A 15,399-nucleotide genomic window follows, 5' to 3' on the forward strand; every position below is an offset into this window, starting at 1 on the left:
CCCTGGCATCTCAGATGGTAAAAAATCTGCCTGCAATGCTGGAGACCTAGATGATGACTTAGGTTTGACCCCTGGATTGGGAAGATCCCTTGGAGAAGGAAATGGCAACCTACTCCAGTATTCTTGCCTGGAAAATTTCACGGACAGAGGAGCCTGGTGGGCTAAAGTTCATAGGGTCGAAAAAGTTGGACACAGCTGAGCAACTAATACTAAGGAACTAGAGAATTTGGGGAAGAGAGGCATTCAAATCTATACTTAAAGAACAGAAAGAAAACTTGAAAGTTTAATGTATGCTTGACCTGAACAAAATAGTTCTTTGTAAAATATTATGATTTATAGGTTTGCTATGACAATTACTTGAGAAATTCCAATAATTCGTTTCCAGTTCAAGTAGGTTAACTGAACTGGGGAGGAAACACTGAGGGAAAGATGAGAATGTTCAGTTTTTACTTTTTAAACTGGAGATTCAGTTCCATCCCTATTGTTTTTAATGCAGTTTTTCTAGATTTTCTTTTTCATGCATGATTTAAATCAAGACCCTGGAAAGGACAAAGCTTTCTCATGTTTATTTCAACTCAAGACATATGTGTAGCATTTACAGGATCACACCTAACAAACAGCTACAGCTAGAGCTAATCAAGAAACAATCTCAGAATGAAGGCTCTTTTTAAAAAATTCCAAGTGATTTCACCACTGGAGCAGGTCAAGGTGGAGCCACCCCAGACTTTGTCTCTTATCCTAACATCCATTATGTCAGCCCCAAAGCCAACCACTTTCTCCCACCTCCATAGCTTCTATTCTGGCCATAGTATTAATCCGTTGCTGGAACACTGGAACATCCTTCCATCAATTCTCGTCTTCTCCTTTTATCACTCTACTGTCTATTTTCCATAAAGCCATAGAATGACTCTTTCAATATAGAAATTGGATCACACTGTACCTTACATTCAAATATCTGAGTAGAATACGAAATCCTTGCACCCAGCCCTCAATTTTATCTCTGGAATTTTTCCTCTCATGCTCAACTACAGTCACACTGGTCTCTCTGTTCTTTATCAAACATGCCAAGCACACTGCTGCCTTGAGGGCATTTGCCCTTTCTGTTGCACAATTTGGAATGTTCTTCACTTCCTTTAAATCCATGCCTAATAGTCATCTTCAGAGACATGCTAAACATCATTCTCCATCCCCCTACCCTGCTTCACTTTGCTCTACAGCAGAGTCCCACCGTTACATTTTATACATTTATCTCACTCTATCTTTTCCAACACAATATTCGCCCCATGAGAGCAGGAAATGTATCAGCTTGGTTCATTGTTTATTGCCAGCAACTGTCAGCACATGGTAACCACCTAGTAAACACTTGTGACTAAATGAATCTTCTGTGCAAGCAGAGGGATTGATGGAGAAAAGCAACTTACTCAAGGCTGAAATTAAGGCAGTCTGTGCTTCACTGATGATCCTATTCCTCATTCTGAATATGAGGCTTTGTGCCTTACTTTCAAAACGCATTTTCTAACGGACGCAGCTTCCTACCCTGCATGTGGAGCCTCTACCAAAAATAACAAAGTCAACATGATGAAGCAGAGAATCAAGATTGCCTTGTGTAGCTCTATGGCTACACGTCACTGCTATGGCCACGGTGAGGTGCTTCAATTTGTCGGAGAAAACCAATTCCTTCTCTTGCATCCTCTGTAACCAAGTATAAGGACAACTACATGCTTGTAAGGGCAAATGCAGGGAAGAAATAATAGGCATTAACTCAAGAGTTAGTTCAACTTCTCACAGTCTCCAAAGCAAAGACTTTCTACTCTGTAGGAATGGGAGTATAAGTTCTCGGATTCACAATTCCTCCTTGGTAGTACATTGGGGAGGTAAATAAGCCCAACGACTGTTTATTGATCCAAGAAATACCTATTCAGGGTCCTGCAGCCATGCTGGTAATATCCTGCTGCTGCTGCTGCTAAGTCGCTTCAGTCGTGTCCGACTCTGTGCGACCCCATAGACGGCAGCCCACCAGGCTCCCATCCCTGGGATTCTCCAGGCAAGAATACTTGAGTGGGTTGCCATTTCCTTCTCCAATGCACGAAAGTGAAAAGTGAAAGTGAAGTCGCTCAGTCGTGTCTGACTCTTAGCGACCCCATGGACTGCAGCCTACCAGGCTCCTCCGCCCATGGGATTTTCCAGGCAAGAGTACTGGAGTGGGTCACCAGTGCCTTATCCTAGGCCTCACTTATTTCATTCATTCTTCAGGCAGTATCTGTTTATTAAGTACCTCTTCTATGCTAGGCACTCATACCTGTTAAGTAGTTAGGAATCAATGAGACATGGTCCTTTTATTAAAGAAATTGCTAATTTAGCAAGAGAAACAGCAAATAGGCTAAGAGGTGGATGTGTGCAAATCAAAAGTAAGTAGGGTTCTCATCACAAGGAAAAAAAATGGTTTTCTGTTTCTTTAACTGTGTATCTATATGAGATGATGGATGTTCACTTAACTTTTTTTGGTAATCACTTCAGGAAGTATATATATCAAATCATCATTCAGTATACCTTAAGCTTATACAGAGCTGTGTATCAAATATTGAACTTCCCAAGTGGTAGAGAATTTGCCTTCCAAGCAGGAGGTGCTGGGTCGGGAAGATCCCCTGGAGGAGGGCATGGCAATCCACTCTAGTATTCTTGCCTGGAAAACCCCATAGGCAGAGGAGCAGTACATGGGATTGCAAACGAGTCAGATACGACTTAGAGAATAAACAACACAACAACACGTCAAATATATCTGAATAAAACAAGAAGAAAAATAAAGGAAAAAATGTATACAGTGATGTGTGTAAATTATATCTCAGTAAAACTAGGGGAAAAGATTTTCAGAGAATCTTTGAGATCACAAATATTTGGTTTTTGTTTTGTTTTTTAAAAAGGGAAATAGGGTTTCATGAGAGTGAAAAACATGAGGAACTGATCCCACTCAGGGACATGATGTTTGTGCTAAAAGCTGAACAGTCAGAAATGACAGGAAGGGGTAGAGCAGGGAGACTGTCAGGAAAGGGTCAATATAAGAAAGCACAGGCCCAGGTGGAGGCGGCCTATCACTTTCAACAAACAGAAAGTAGCCTGTCTGTCTGATGCCTGCCAGGTAGGAAGTGGGAGAGGACAGAAAGATGAGCCTGGAGGCTGTAGAGATGGCCAGATTCTGCAGATCTTGCAGGCTTCCTTAAAACCTTGATCTTCAACCTGAGAACAAGAGGAAATCGCTGAATGCCTCAGGCAGGGCAGTTGTGCAATCTGATTTGCATTTTCAGAATTTCACTCCGGCTGCTGCAGCAGAAGGACCAGGCATATGAGAGAGGCCTGTTGGGAGGACCCTGCATTTCCCCAGACTACAGGGTATGCAATTCGCACTGGGGCTTTTATGGTAAAGATGGGGAATTAGAAAGAAGAGCAGGCAGATACACTGAAAGCAAAGCCATGGAAGAAATGTTCCAGTCTGGAGGCTCTGAAACAGCTGTATTGATTTTACATGTTATTTTCCAGATTCAGTTTTATTTATTTTTTGCTGCAATGCATATTTTGCCCCACTTTACGTCCACTTCACCCCCACCCAGACCATGTTACTTTGGTACTGAGTTGTCATAAGTTGCATTGCATTTCTCCAGAAAGCCTAGGAATGAGATAGAGCAGGTGTGCTTGGATCAGATCAGCACTCCTTCAGAGTCAGCTCTGCCCTGAAGCCCTGAACTCAGGGCTTCCTCAGAAGAAAGGAATTAGCTGGAATCTGGAGATGGGGGGAAATGACTACTGGTGGTACTTCCTACAGTGGCTGATGCTACAGTTCATGAAGCATCATTGCTGATCTGGTAAATTCTCTCAAATCAACAAATACTAGGGTATAAATTCACCTATGTTTTTACTAAATGTGACAAACACTATGGGGGAAAAAAGCCTCAAATTTTCACTTGTTAAGGCAATTATGAAAATTCAAATTATTCTTGTCTATTCATATTTTGTTAATATTTTATTTTCACTTACACTGTCTTTGTTGAAGATTGTCTAAAAACTGACATTATATAAAAGGTTGTGATACCTTCCATCATCTCTGAATGGCAAATACCAAACTGGGAGAAAATGGTACACAAATATAAGAAAAAAAGCACATAAAAATAGGTGAAAACAGAATATAAAATAATGAAACTCTATAACGTGCCAGCTGAGATGGACGGCGCATAAGCCTGGCTGAGAGGAGCTACCCCTAGCCCAAGGTCAGGGGCGGTGACCGAAAGTGCCAGGCTGCATAGGCACAGGAGCTGTGGAGAGGAGCTACCCCACGTCCTAGATCAGGGGCGGCGGCCAAGAGGAGCTACGCCATGCCCGAGGTCAGGGGTGGCAGCCGAGAGGAACAACCCCACGTCCAAGGTGAGTTTTCATTCCAATCCCAAAGAAAAGCAATGCCAAAGAATGCTCAAACTACTGCACAATTGCACTCATCTCACACGCTAGTAAAGTAATGCTCAAAATTCTCCAAGCCAGGCTTCAGCAGTACGTGAACAGTGAACTTTCAGATGTTGAAGCTGGTTTTAGAAAAAGCAGAAGAACAAGAGATCAAATTGCCAACATCCACTGGATCATCGATAAAGCAAGAGAGTTCCAGAAAAACATCTATTTCTGCTTTATTGACTATGCCAAAGCCTTTGACCGTGTGGATCACAAGAAACTGTGGAAAATTATAAAAGAGATGGGACTACCAGACCACCTGACCTGTCTCTTGAGAAACCTATATGCAGGTCAGGAAGCAACAGTTAGAACTGGACATAGAACAATAGACTGGTTCCAAATAGGAAAAAGAGTACGTCAAGGCTGTATATTGTCACCCTGCTTATTTAACTTACATGCAGAGTACATCATGAGAAATGCTGAGCTGGAGGACGCACAAGCTGGAATCAAGATTGCCGGGAGAAATATCAATAACTTCAGATATGCAGATGACACCACCCTTATGGCAGAAAGTGAAGAGGAACTAAAGAGCCTCTTGATGAAAGTGAAAGAGGAGAATGAAAAAGTTGACTTAAAGCTCAACATTCAGAAAACTAAGATCATGGCATCTGGTCCCATCACTTCATGGTGGATAGATGGGGAAACAGTGGAAACAGTGTCAGACTTTATTGTTTTGGGCTCCAAAATCACGGCAGATGGTGATTGCAGTCATGAAATTAAAAGATGCTTACTCCTTGGAAGGAAAGTTATGACCAACCTAGATAGCATTCTGAAAAGCAGAGATATTACTTTGCCAAAAAAGGTCCGTCTAGTCAAGGCTATGGTTTTTCCAGTGGTCATGTATGGATGTGAGAGTTGGACTGTGAAGAAGGCTGAGCGCTGAAGAATTGATGCTTTTGAACTGTGGTGTTGAAGAAGACTCTTGAGAGTCCCTTGGACTGCAAGGAGATCCAATCAGTCCATTCTAAAGGAGATCAGTCCTGGGTGTTCATTGAAAGGACTGAGATGCTGAAGCTGAAACTCCAATACTTTGGCCACCTCATGCGAAGAGTTGACTCATTGGAAAAGACTTGGATGCTGGGAGAGATTGTGGGCAGGAGGAGAAGGGGATGGCAGAGGATGAGATGGCTGGATGGCATCACTGACTCGATGGACATGAGTTTGAGGGAACTCCGGGAGTTGGTAATGGACAGGGAGGCCTGGCGTGCTGTGATTCATGGGGTTGCAAAGAGTTGGACACAACTGAGTGACTGAACTGAACTGATAAGCAAAGGTGAAAGTGAAAGTTAAATTTGTTCAGTTCTTTCCGACTCTTTGCAACCCCATGGACTATATAGTCCATGGGATTCTCTAGGCCAGAATACTGGAGTGGGTAGCCTTTCCCTTCTCCAGGGATCTTCTCTACCCAGGGATCGAACCCAGGTCTCCCTCAAAGGTAGGAGGGGTGAAATTGTGTTTAGAATCAAATTCCATACCCATCAGAGATGCTCAGAGAGCTCAACAACAAAAAAAAAACAACCACCTTGTGTGCACCAGTACCCAGGGATCCCACAGGAGACTGGGCCAGACCTGCTTCTGAGTGTTTCAGTGTCTCCTGCAGAGGCAGAGATCAACAGTGGCTTGCCATGGGGACAGGGGCTCTGGCTGCAGCAGACTTGGGAGGTGCATGATGTGAGCCCCACCATAGAACCACCAAGAAGATAACCTACAAACTGGAGAACAATTATACCAAAGAAGTTCTTGCACTGTTGTGAAAGTTCTAGGGCCCACATTTCCCAATCTGGGAACCCAGCAAAGGGAGTGAGAACCCCCAGGGACTTTGACCTGAAGGCCAGTGGGATTTTATTACAGAACTTCCACAGGACTGGGGAAACAGGCTCTTGGAGGATACAACAAATCCTTCAGCACATCACCTAGAAGAAAGGACGAGTGACCCCAACAGAGACTAAGCCAGACTTGCCTGAGAGTGTCCAGGAATCTCCGGCACAGGCCCAGGTTGACAGTGGGCTGCCATGGGGTCAGGGGCACTGAATACAATAGTCCTGGTTTGGCCTTAGGCCAAACTACAGGGAGGGAACACAGCCCCACCCATCAATGGAAAATTGGATTAAAGATTTATTGAGCATGGCCCTGCCTATCAAAGCAAGACCCAGATTGCCCCACAGTCAGTCCCTCCCCTCAGGAAGCTTCCATAAGCCTCTTATCTTTATCCATCAGAGGGCAGACAGAATGGAAACCACAATCACAGAAAACTAGCCAATCTGATCACTTGAATCACAGCCTTGTCTAACTCAATGAATCTATGAGCCATGTTGTGTAGGGCCACCCAAGATGGATGGGTCATAGTGGAGACTTCTAACAAAACGTAGTCCACTGGAGAAGGGAATGTAGTTTACATCAGTATTCTTGCCTTGAGAACCCTATGAACAATATGAAAAGGCAAAAAGACACTGAAAGATAATCTCTCCAGGTCAGTAGGTGCTCAGTATGCTACTGGAGAACAGTGGAGAAACAGCTCCAGAAAGACTAAAGAGGCTGAATCAAAGTGAAAAAATGCCCAGTTGTGGACATGACTGGTGATGGAAGTAAAGTCTGATGTTATAAAGAACAATACTGCATAGGAACCTGGAATGTTCAGTCCATGGATCAAGGCAAATTGGAAGTGGTCAAACAGGAGATGAAAAGAGTGAGCATCGACATTTTAGGAATCAGTGAACTAAAATGGACCAGAATGGGCGAATTTAATTCAGATGACCATTATATCTACTACTGTAGGCAAGAATCCCTTAGAAGAAATGGAGTAGCCCTCCTAGACAACAAAAGAGTCTGAAATGCAGTACTTGGGTGCAATCTCAAAAACGACAGAATGATCTCTGTTCATTTCCAAGGCAAACGATTCAATATCACAGTAATCCAAATCTATGCCCTAATGACTAATGCCAAAGAAGCTGAAGTTTAACAGTTCTATGAAGACTTTCAAGACCTTCAACAAGAACTAACAACAAAAAAAGATGTCCTTTTCATCATAGGGGAATGGAATGCAAAAGTAGGAAGTCAAGAGATACCCAGAGTAATAGGCAAGTTTGGTCTTGAGAGTACAAAATAAAGCAGGGCAAAGGTTAATAGAGTTTGGCAAAGAGAACACACTGGTCATAGCAATCACCCTCCTCCAACAACACAAGAGATGACACTACACATGGACCTCACCAGATGATCAGTGCTGAAATCATTGACTATATTCTTTGCAGCTAGAAATGAAGACGCTCTATACAGTCAGCAAAAACAAAACCAGGAGTTGACTGGGGTTCAGATCATGAACTCCTTATTGCCAAATTCAGACTTAAATTGAGGAAAGTAGGGAAAACCACTAGACCATTCAGGTATGACCTAAATCAAATCCCTTATGATTACACAGTGGAAGTGTAAATGAATTCAACGGATAAGATCTGATAGACAGAGTGTCTGAAGAACTATGGAAGAAGATTTATAACATTAAACAGGAGGCAGTAATTAAAACCATCCCCAAGAAGAAGAAATGCAAAAAGGCAAAATGGTTGTGTGAGGAGGCCTTTCAACTAGCTGAAAAAAAAAAGAGAAGCAAAAAGCAAAGCAGAAAAGGAACCATCTGAATGCAGAGTTCCAAAGACTAGCAAGGAGAGATAAGAAAGCCTTCTTAAGTGAAGAATGCAAAAAAAAAAAACAAACAAAAAAAAAAACAGAGGGAAACAATAGAATGGGAAAGACTAGAGATCTCTTCAAGAAAAGTACAGATACCAAGGGAACATTTCATGCAAAGATGGGCTCAATAAAGGACAGAGATGATATGGACCTAACAGAAGCAGAAGACATTAAGAAGAGGTGGCAAGAATACACAGAAGAACTATACAAAAAAGATCTTCAAGACCCAGATAATCATGATGGTGTGATCACCCCCCCAGAGATAGACATTGTGGAATGCAAAGTCAAGTGGGCCTTAGGAAGCATCATTATGAACAAAGCTAGTAGATGTGATGGAATTCTGAGCTATTTGAAATCCTAAGAGATGATGCTGTGAAAGTGCTGCACTCAATATGCCAGCAAATTTGGAAAACTCAGCAGTGGCCACAGGACTGGAAAAGGTCAGTTTTCATTCCAACCCCAAAGAAAGGCAATGCCAAAGAAAGTTCAAACAGTCACACAATTGTACTCATCTCACACACTAGCAAAGTAATGCTCAAAATTCTTCAAGCTAGGCTTCAACGGTATGTGAACTGAGAACTTCCAGATGTTCAAGCTGGATTTACAAGAGGCAGAGGAACCAGAGATCAAATTGCCAACAACTGTTGGATCATAGAAAAAGCAATAAAAGTCCAGAAGAACATCTACTGCTGCTTCATTGACTACCCTAAAATCTTTGACTGTGTGGATCACAATGAACTGGAAAATTCTTAAAGAGATAGGAATACCAGACCACTTTACCTGCCCCCTGAGAAATCCGTATGCAGGTCAAGAAGCAACAGTTAGAACTGGACGTGGAACAACAGACTGGTTTCAAATTGGGAAAGGATTACATTGAGTCTGTATACTGTCACCCTGTTTCTTTAACCTATATGCAGATTCAGTTCAGTCACTCAGTCGTGTCCAACTCTTTGTGACCCCATGAACTGAAGCACACCAGACCTCCCTGTCCATCACCAACTCCCGGAGTTCACCCAAACCCATGTCCATTGAGTCGGTGATACCATCCAACCATCTCATCCTCTGTTGTCCCCTTCTCCTCCTGCCCTCAATCTTTCCCAGCATCAGGATCTTTTCAAATGAGTCAGCTCTTTGCATCAGGTGGCCAAAGTATTGGAGTTTCAGCTTCAACATCAGTCCCTCCAATGAACACCCAGGACTGATCTCCTTTGGGATGGACTGGTTGGGTCTCCTTGCAATCCAAGGGACTCTCAAGAGTCTTCTCAACACCACAGTCCAAAAGCATCAATTCTTTGGTGCTCAGCTTTCTTTATAGTCCAACTCTCACATCCATACATGACCATTGGAAAAACCATAGCCTTGACTAGATGGACCTTTGTGGGCAAAGTAATATCTCTGCTTTTCAGTATGCTATCTAGGTTGGTCATAAATTTCCTTCCAAGGAGTAAGGGTCTTTTAATTTCATGGATGCAATCACCATCTGCAGTGATTTTGGAGCCCAGATAAATAAAGTCTGACACTGTTTCCACTGTTTCCCTATCTATTTCCCATGAAGTGATGGGACCAGATGCCATGATCTTAGTTTTCTGAATGTTGAGCTTTAAGCCAACTTTTTATTCTCCTCTTTCACTTTCATCAAGAGGCTCTTTAGTTCTTCACTTTCTGCCATAAGGGTGGTGTCCTCTGCATATCTGAGGTTATTGATATTTCCCCCGGCAATCTTGATTCCAGCTTGTGCGTCCTCCAGCCCAGCGTTTCTCATGATGTACTCTGCATATAAGTTAAATAAGCAGGGTGACAATATACAGCCTTGACGTACTCCTTTTCCTATTTGGAACAAGTCTGTTGTTCCATGTCCAGTTCTAACTGTTGCTTCCTGACCTGCATACAGGTTTCTCAAGAGGCAGGTCAGGTGGTCTGGTTTACATCATGAGAAATGCCAGGCTGGATGAAACATGAGCTGGAATCAAGACTGCCAGGAGAAATATCAGTAACCTCAGATATGCAAATGACACCACCCTTATGGAAGAAAGTGAAGAGGAACTAAAAAGCCTCTTGATGAAAGTGGAAAAGGAGAGTGAAAAAGTTGGCTTAAAGCTCAATATTCAAAAAACTATGATCATGGCATCCAGTCCCACCACTTAATGGGAAACAGATGGGGAAACAATGAAAACAGTGACAGACTTTATTTTCTTGAGCTCCAAAATCACTGCAGGTAGTAATTGCAGCCATGAAATTAAAAAACATTTGCTCCTTAGAAGAAAAACTATGACAAACCTAGACAGCATGTTAAAAAGCAGAGACATTACTCTGCCAACAAAAGTCCATCTAGTCAAAGCTGTGGTTTTTCCAGTAGTCATGTATGGCTGTGAGAGTTGGACCATAAAGAAAGCTGAGAACCAAATAATTGATGCTTTTGAGTTGTGGTGTTGGAGAAGACTCATGACAGTCCATTGGACTGCAAGGAGTTCCAACCAGTCTATCCTACAGGTTAGTCCTGAGTGTTCATTGGAAGGACTGATGCAGAAGCTGAAACTCCAATACTTTGGCCACCTGATGCGAAGAGCTGGCTCATTTCAAAAGACCCTGATGCTGGGCAAGATTGAAGGTGGGAGGAGAAGGGGACAACAGAGGATGAGATAGTTGGATGGCATCACTGACTCAGTGGACATGAGTTTTAGCAAGCTCTGGGAGTTGGTGATAGACAGGGAAGCTGGTGTGCTGCTGTCCATGGGGTTGCTAAGAGTCAGACATGACTGAGTGACTGAACTGAACTGAACTGATAGTCAGAGATTGATTATTCATTCATTCTTCCTTCAAAATTATCTGATATATAATTCCTATGTGACTTACATTAATGGGGCTTCCCAGATGACACCATTGGTAAAGAATATACCTGCCAGTGAAGGAGATATAGGAGATGCTGGTTCGATTCCTGATTCAGGAAGATCCCTTGGAGAAGGAAATGGCAACCCATTTCAGTACTGAATAGACGAGGGTGTTGGAACCCACTCCAGTATTCTTGCCTAGAGAATCCCCATGGACAGAGGAGCCTGGTGGACTACAGTCCCTGGGGTCACAAAGAGTTGGACATGACTGAGGGACTAAGCACAGCACATTCCATTGAATAAAAAAATCTCTGACTAAAAGTATTAACAACAAAAATCATCTCACAAATGTATCCCAACCAGTTCTCTCAGGAATTTCCACTTCCAGTCATGAAAAAGAATCTTGTAAGAGACTCATCTGACTTTCCTGATGAGAACAACTAGAAATGCAGAAATAAAAGAATTTGCTTCAAAGCATGAGACAGCAGCCAAAGGAGTCAAAACTTAGACTAGCTCAAAAGAGATGCTCATTGAAGGGAGCCCAGCTTTCTGCATTTCACTTTTCCTCCCAGGGATTTGCAAAATCTTACTATGGAAAGAGAACCTGAGATACAAATAGAAGGCTGCTGCTGAGAGGAAAATGATTCTTTAAGAGTTTTCAGCAACCTCATAGGGTTGGGGAGGCAAAAACTGGACAGGATGGCCGAGGAAGCAAAGGCTTGGAACTAAGGTGCCATAACAAAGGGACATTCAAAAATAAGATTTTTTTTTTTCTTTTGAAAATGCTTTCTCCCACCATTTTTGTCTATTAAGTTACAAATAACAAGAGCCAAGTAGTCCCTTGAAGCATACAAAAACAAATCAAAGTTTACATGTATCATGATGATGAGAAAACAAAAACTGGAGTAAATGCTTCATAGATGAGGTGGGATACTAGGTACTACATTTGATTCTCTTTTGGCATCTGGGATGACCATTCCATAGGACTAGGATAGAAAGGTAGACTATACCTTAGGTAATCATAAACAAGCCTCAAATCAGAGAAGTCTCAAGTCTTTGATTAGACTGAGGTGGTTTACCTCTCTGCTGCATGTCAGAGGACAGGATGAATTCTCTTTGGAGAGAAAAATCATCCAGATTGCTATGGTCTGAATGTTTGTGTCCTCCCAAGATTCATACTTTCAAATCCTAATGCTGCATGTGATGGTTAGGAGGTGAGGTCTTGAGAGTTTCATACGTTATGAAAGTGGAGTCTTTATAAATGGGATTACTGTTTTTATGAAAAGGAACCCCACAGTCATCCGTCTCCCCTTCCAGCATGTGAGAACACAGTGAGAAGCTATGAACAAGGAAGAGGGCCTTCACAGAACACACCTTTTCAGGAAATTTGGTCTTGGACTTCCCAGCCTCGAGAACTGTGTGAAATAAATTTCTGTTGTTTACAGGCTACTGAATGTGTAGTACTTTGTTACAGCAGCCTGGATAGACTAAGACACAGACTCTTTGTATTTATTCATAAGAACATTTACCATTCAATCAAAAATTAACCAGCATACGAGAAAGAAATAAAGAATCATCAAGATAAAATCAAATAGCAAACAGTCACCATTCAGTTCAGTTCAGTTCAGTTCAGTCACTAAGTCGTGTCCGACTCTTTGCGACCCCATGAATTGCAGCACGCCGGGCCTCCCTGTCCATCGGCATCTCCCGGAGTTCACTCAAACTCACGTCCATCGAGTCGGTGATGCCATCCAGCCATCTCATCCTCTGCCATCCCCTTCTCCTCCTGCCCCCAATCCCTCCCAGCATCAGAGTCTTTTCTAATGAGTCAACTCTTCGCATGAGGTGGCCGAAGTACTGGAGTTTCATACATATAACTAAAGTCTCCATTTTGAAAGCCTCATAGAGCTACATGACCATTTACTTAAACAAGTACAAATTCAATTAAATGAAACATGGCATATTCTAGTCATCAGGCAAATACCAGAGATTAATTATAATTAAGAGTCTTAAATCCATTTTGAATGTTTGGCTGCTGACAGTGTTTAGGCCTCACGCTTCCCCCTTTCCCTCCTGCTACAACTGGGCAAACCGATAGGAAGGCCCACCTTTTTTCCTATGCCAAAGGGAAGTCTGAAGAAACATTTAAACTCCAGCCCCTACATGGAGATCTTGACTCCAGACCCCAAAGCCTGATAAAAACCAAAAGCACTTGTCTCTGTTGAAGCCACTGTGGACTGGCTTGGACCACTCTATAGGGCAACCACAAAACATAAACAAAATTGATTCAAATACTGGAGTTTTATGACTTGGATTTTTAAAATAATTCTAATTAATATATTTTAAAGGAGATGACCTGATAATGAATAATATCAGAAACCAGAATCATTAAAAAGAAAAAAAAAAAAAGAATTAACTAGAAATTCTTAAATAAAAATGGAACTCAATAGATCAGTTTCAAGCATATTGGACACAGATGGAGACAGGATGAGTAAGCTAAAAATTAGGTCAGCAGAAAATAACTAGACACATGTATAGTTTAGGAAGAAATTTATAGTCTCAAACATGTATATTACTAAAATAAAAAAGGATAAAAATCAATGATAGGATTACTCATTTCAAAAAGTTAGAAAAAAAACCCAGTAAGTTATAACAGAAGAAAGCAGAAAAAAGAAATACAAAGATAAGAGCATTCTTGTATAAGAGAAATACAAAGATAAGAAATACAAAGATAAGTCTTAAATAAAACTTAAAAATTCTACAAAACTGAAAGCTATGTTTTAGAAAAGATTATTAAATTAGTCAACCTCTTACAAAACTAATCATTGAAAAAGAAAGAAGACACAATTAGGCACATGAGGGATGAATGGGAAAAAAAAAAAGAAAGAGTAGTGCAGATTCTAATACATTTTTTAAAAATGGTAGAAGACATGGGCAATTTTATGTCAAAAATTTAGAAAATTAAATGAAAATAACAAATTCCTAGACTACAACTTACCAAAGCTGACCCAAAAGAAGCTGAAAATTTAAACAGTCTTATGCTTTAAAAATTTAATCTGCAATTTTTTAACTCTTCCTCAAATAAATACCCAGGCTCAGATTGTTATATCAGTGAATTTCTCCAAATATTTAAAAAATATATAATGCCATTCTCACACATTCACTTCCAGAAAACAGAGAGAAAATATAATTTCTAACTTATTTTCTGAGGGAAAGCATATTTTTGATACCTCTGAAGGAGAATAAAGAAGACAAAAATTATGCAATAGTGCCAGAAATATGACATAATTCTATACATATTCATAAATTTTAAAAATCCTAAAAATGGAGTAACAGAAGACAAATAATATAATAAAAATATCTACAAGAAATCTAGAGCTAATGATATAATAAATGGTAAAATATTAAACTTTCCTCACTGAGATCTAAAGGTAACAAAAATATCTATTACCATACTTCTAAGTTGAAGGTTTGGCTAGTGCAATAATACAAGGAAAAAAGAAAACATGGGATTGGAAAAGAAGAAATATAACTCATAATTTGCAGATAACATGATTATATATATAGGAAATCCTACAGGATACAGTCAAAACTTGGCATTAGGAAGTGAATTTAACAAGGTAATAGATATGAAAATCAATATAACAACCAAATTTTTTATATTACAGACAGAAACTAAGGCCCAGAAAAGTACCCAGGTCCATATAGACACTTTCAAACTGGACAAAGTGTGACTCAGCCCAGTGGTCAAGTTTCCTGACATGTGTGCATCAGCAGTGATGCACTTGTTTGAAGCACAGAAGATGCAGAAATGTTTTCAAGTCCAGCTCATATCTAATCAAACACAGGCCAGTGTACACCCTTGTCCTGGCACATCCCAGGCATCAGGACATTCCAAAATGCTGCTGGCTGCAGAAACCACACAGGTAGAAGGAAAGGAATAACTAAGGGGGGCAAGTTAGCAACAGTCTGAAATGTGGCATCTGAATGACCTGGATCTTCTGCTGCTGGCACAAGTTGTGAATCAAGAGTCACCCAGAGTGACTAGATTCCCCTACAGTGAAACATACAGATGGGATGAGGGGAAATGATGGCTGTGTCCAGGGTCAATAAGATAGGAAAAAAGAGTAGGGAGCTATTTAGCCCTGGCCTCATATTTCCCAGGGCATCAAATTTGAACTTCAAACATGATCTGCAAATGAGGCTGTACACAGAATTACAGAAAGACACTGGCAGAATTGGAAGTAGGAGATGTTTATCATAGGACTTTAAACTCATGTCCCTGTCTTTATTGATAATAGCTACAACACATCATTAATTAATGTTCTCTATAAATTCTGCAACTATCATGTAAATACTAGAATTATATATATTGGGATGATGTATCTGTATGCTAATATTA

The 15,399-nt window shown here is 41.0% G+C and overlaps 1 protein-coding gene across 5 annotated transcripts in view; it reads right to left on the reverse strand.

Annotated features, from left to right (window-relative positions):
- The window catches only part of CTNNA2 (catenin alpha 2), a 1,366,752-nt gene that overhangs the window by 254,576 nt on the left and 1,096,777 nt on the right, over positions 1–15,399 (reverse strand). The window lies entirely within an intron of this gene.

This window comes from Bubalus bubalis, chromosome 12 (genome assembly GCF_019923935.1).
Source record: "Bubalus bubalis isolate 160015118507 breed Murrah chromosome 12, NDDB_SH_1, whole genome shotgun sequence".
Taxonomy (NCBI): domain Eukaryota; kingdom Metazoa; phylum Chordata; class Mammalia; order Artiodactyla; family Bovidae; genus Bubalus; species Bubalus bubalis.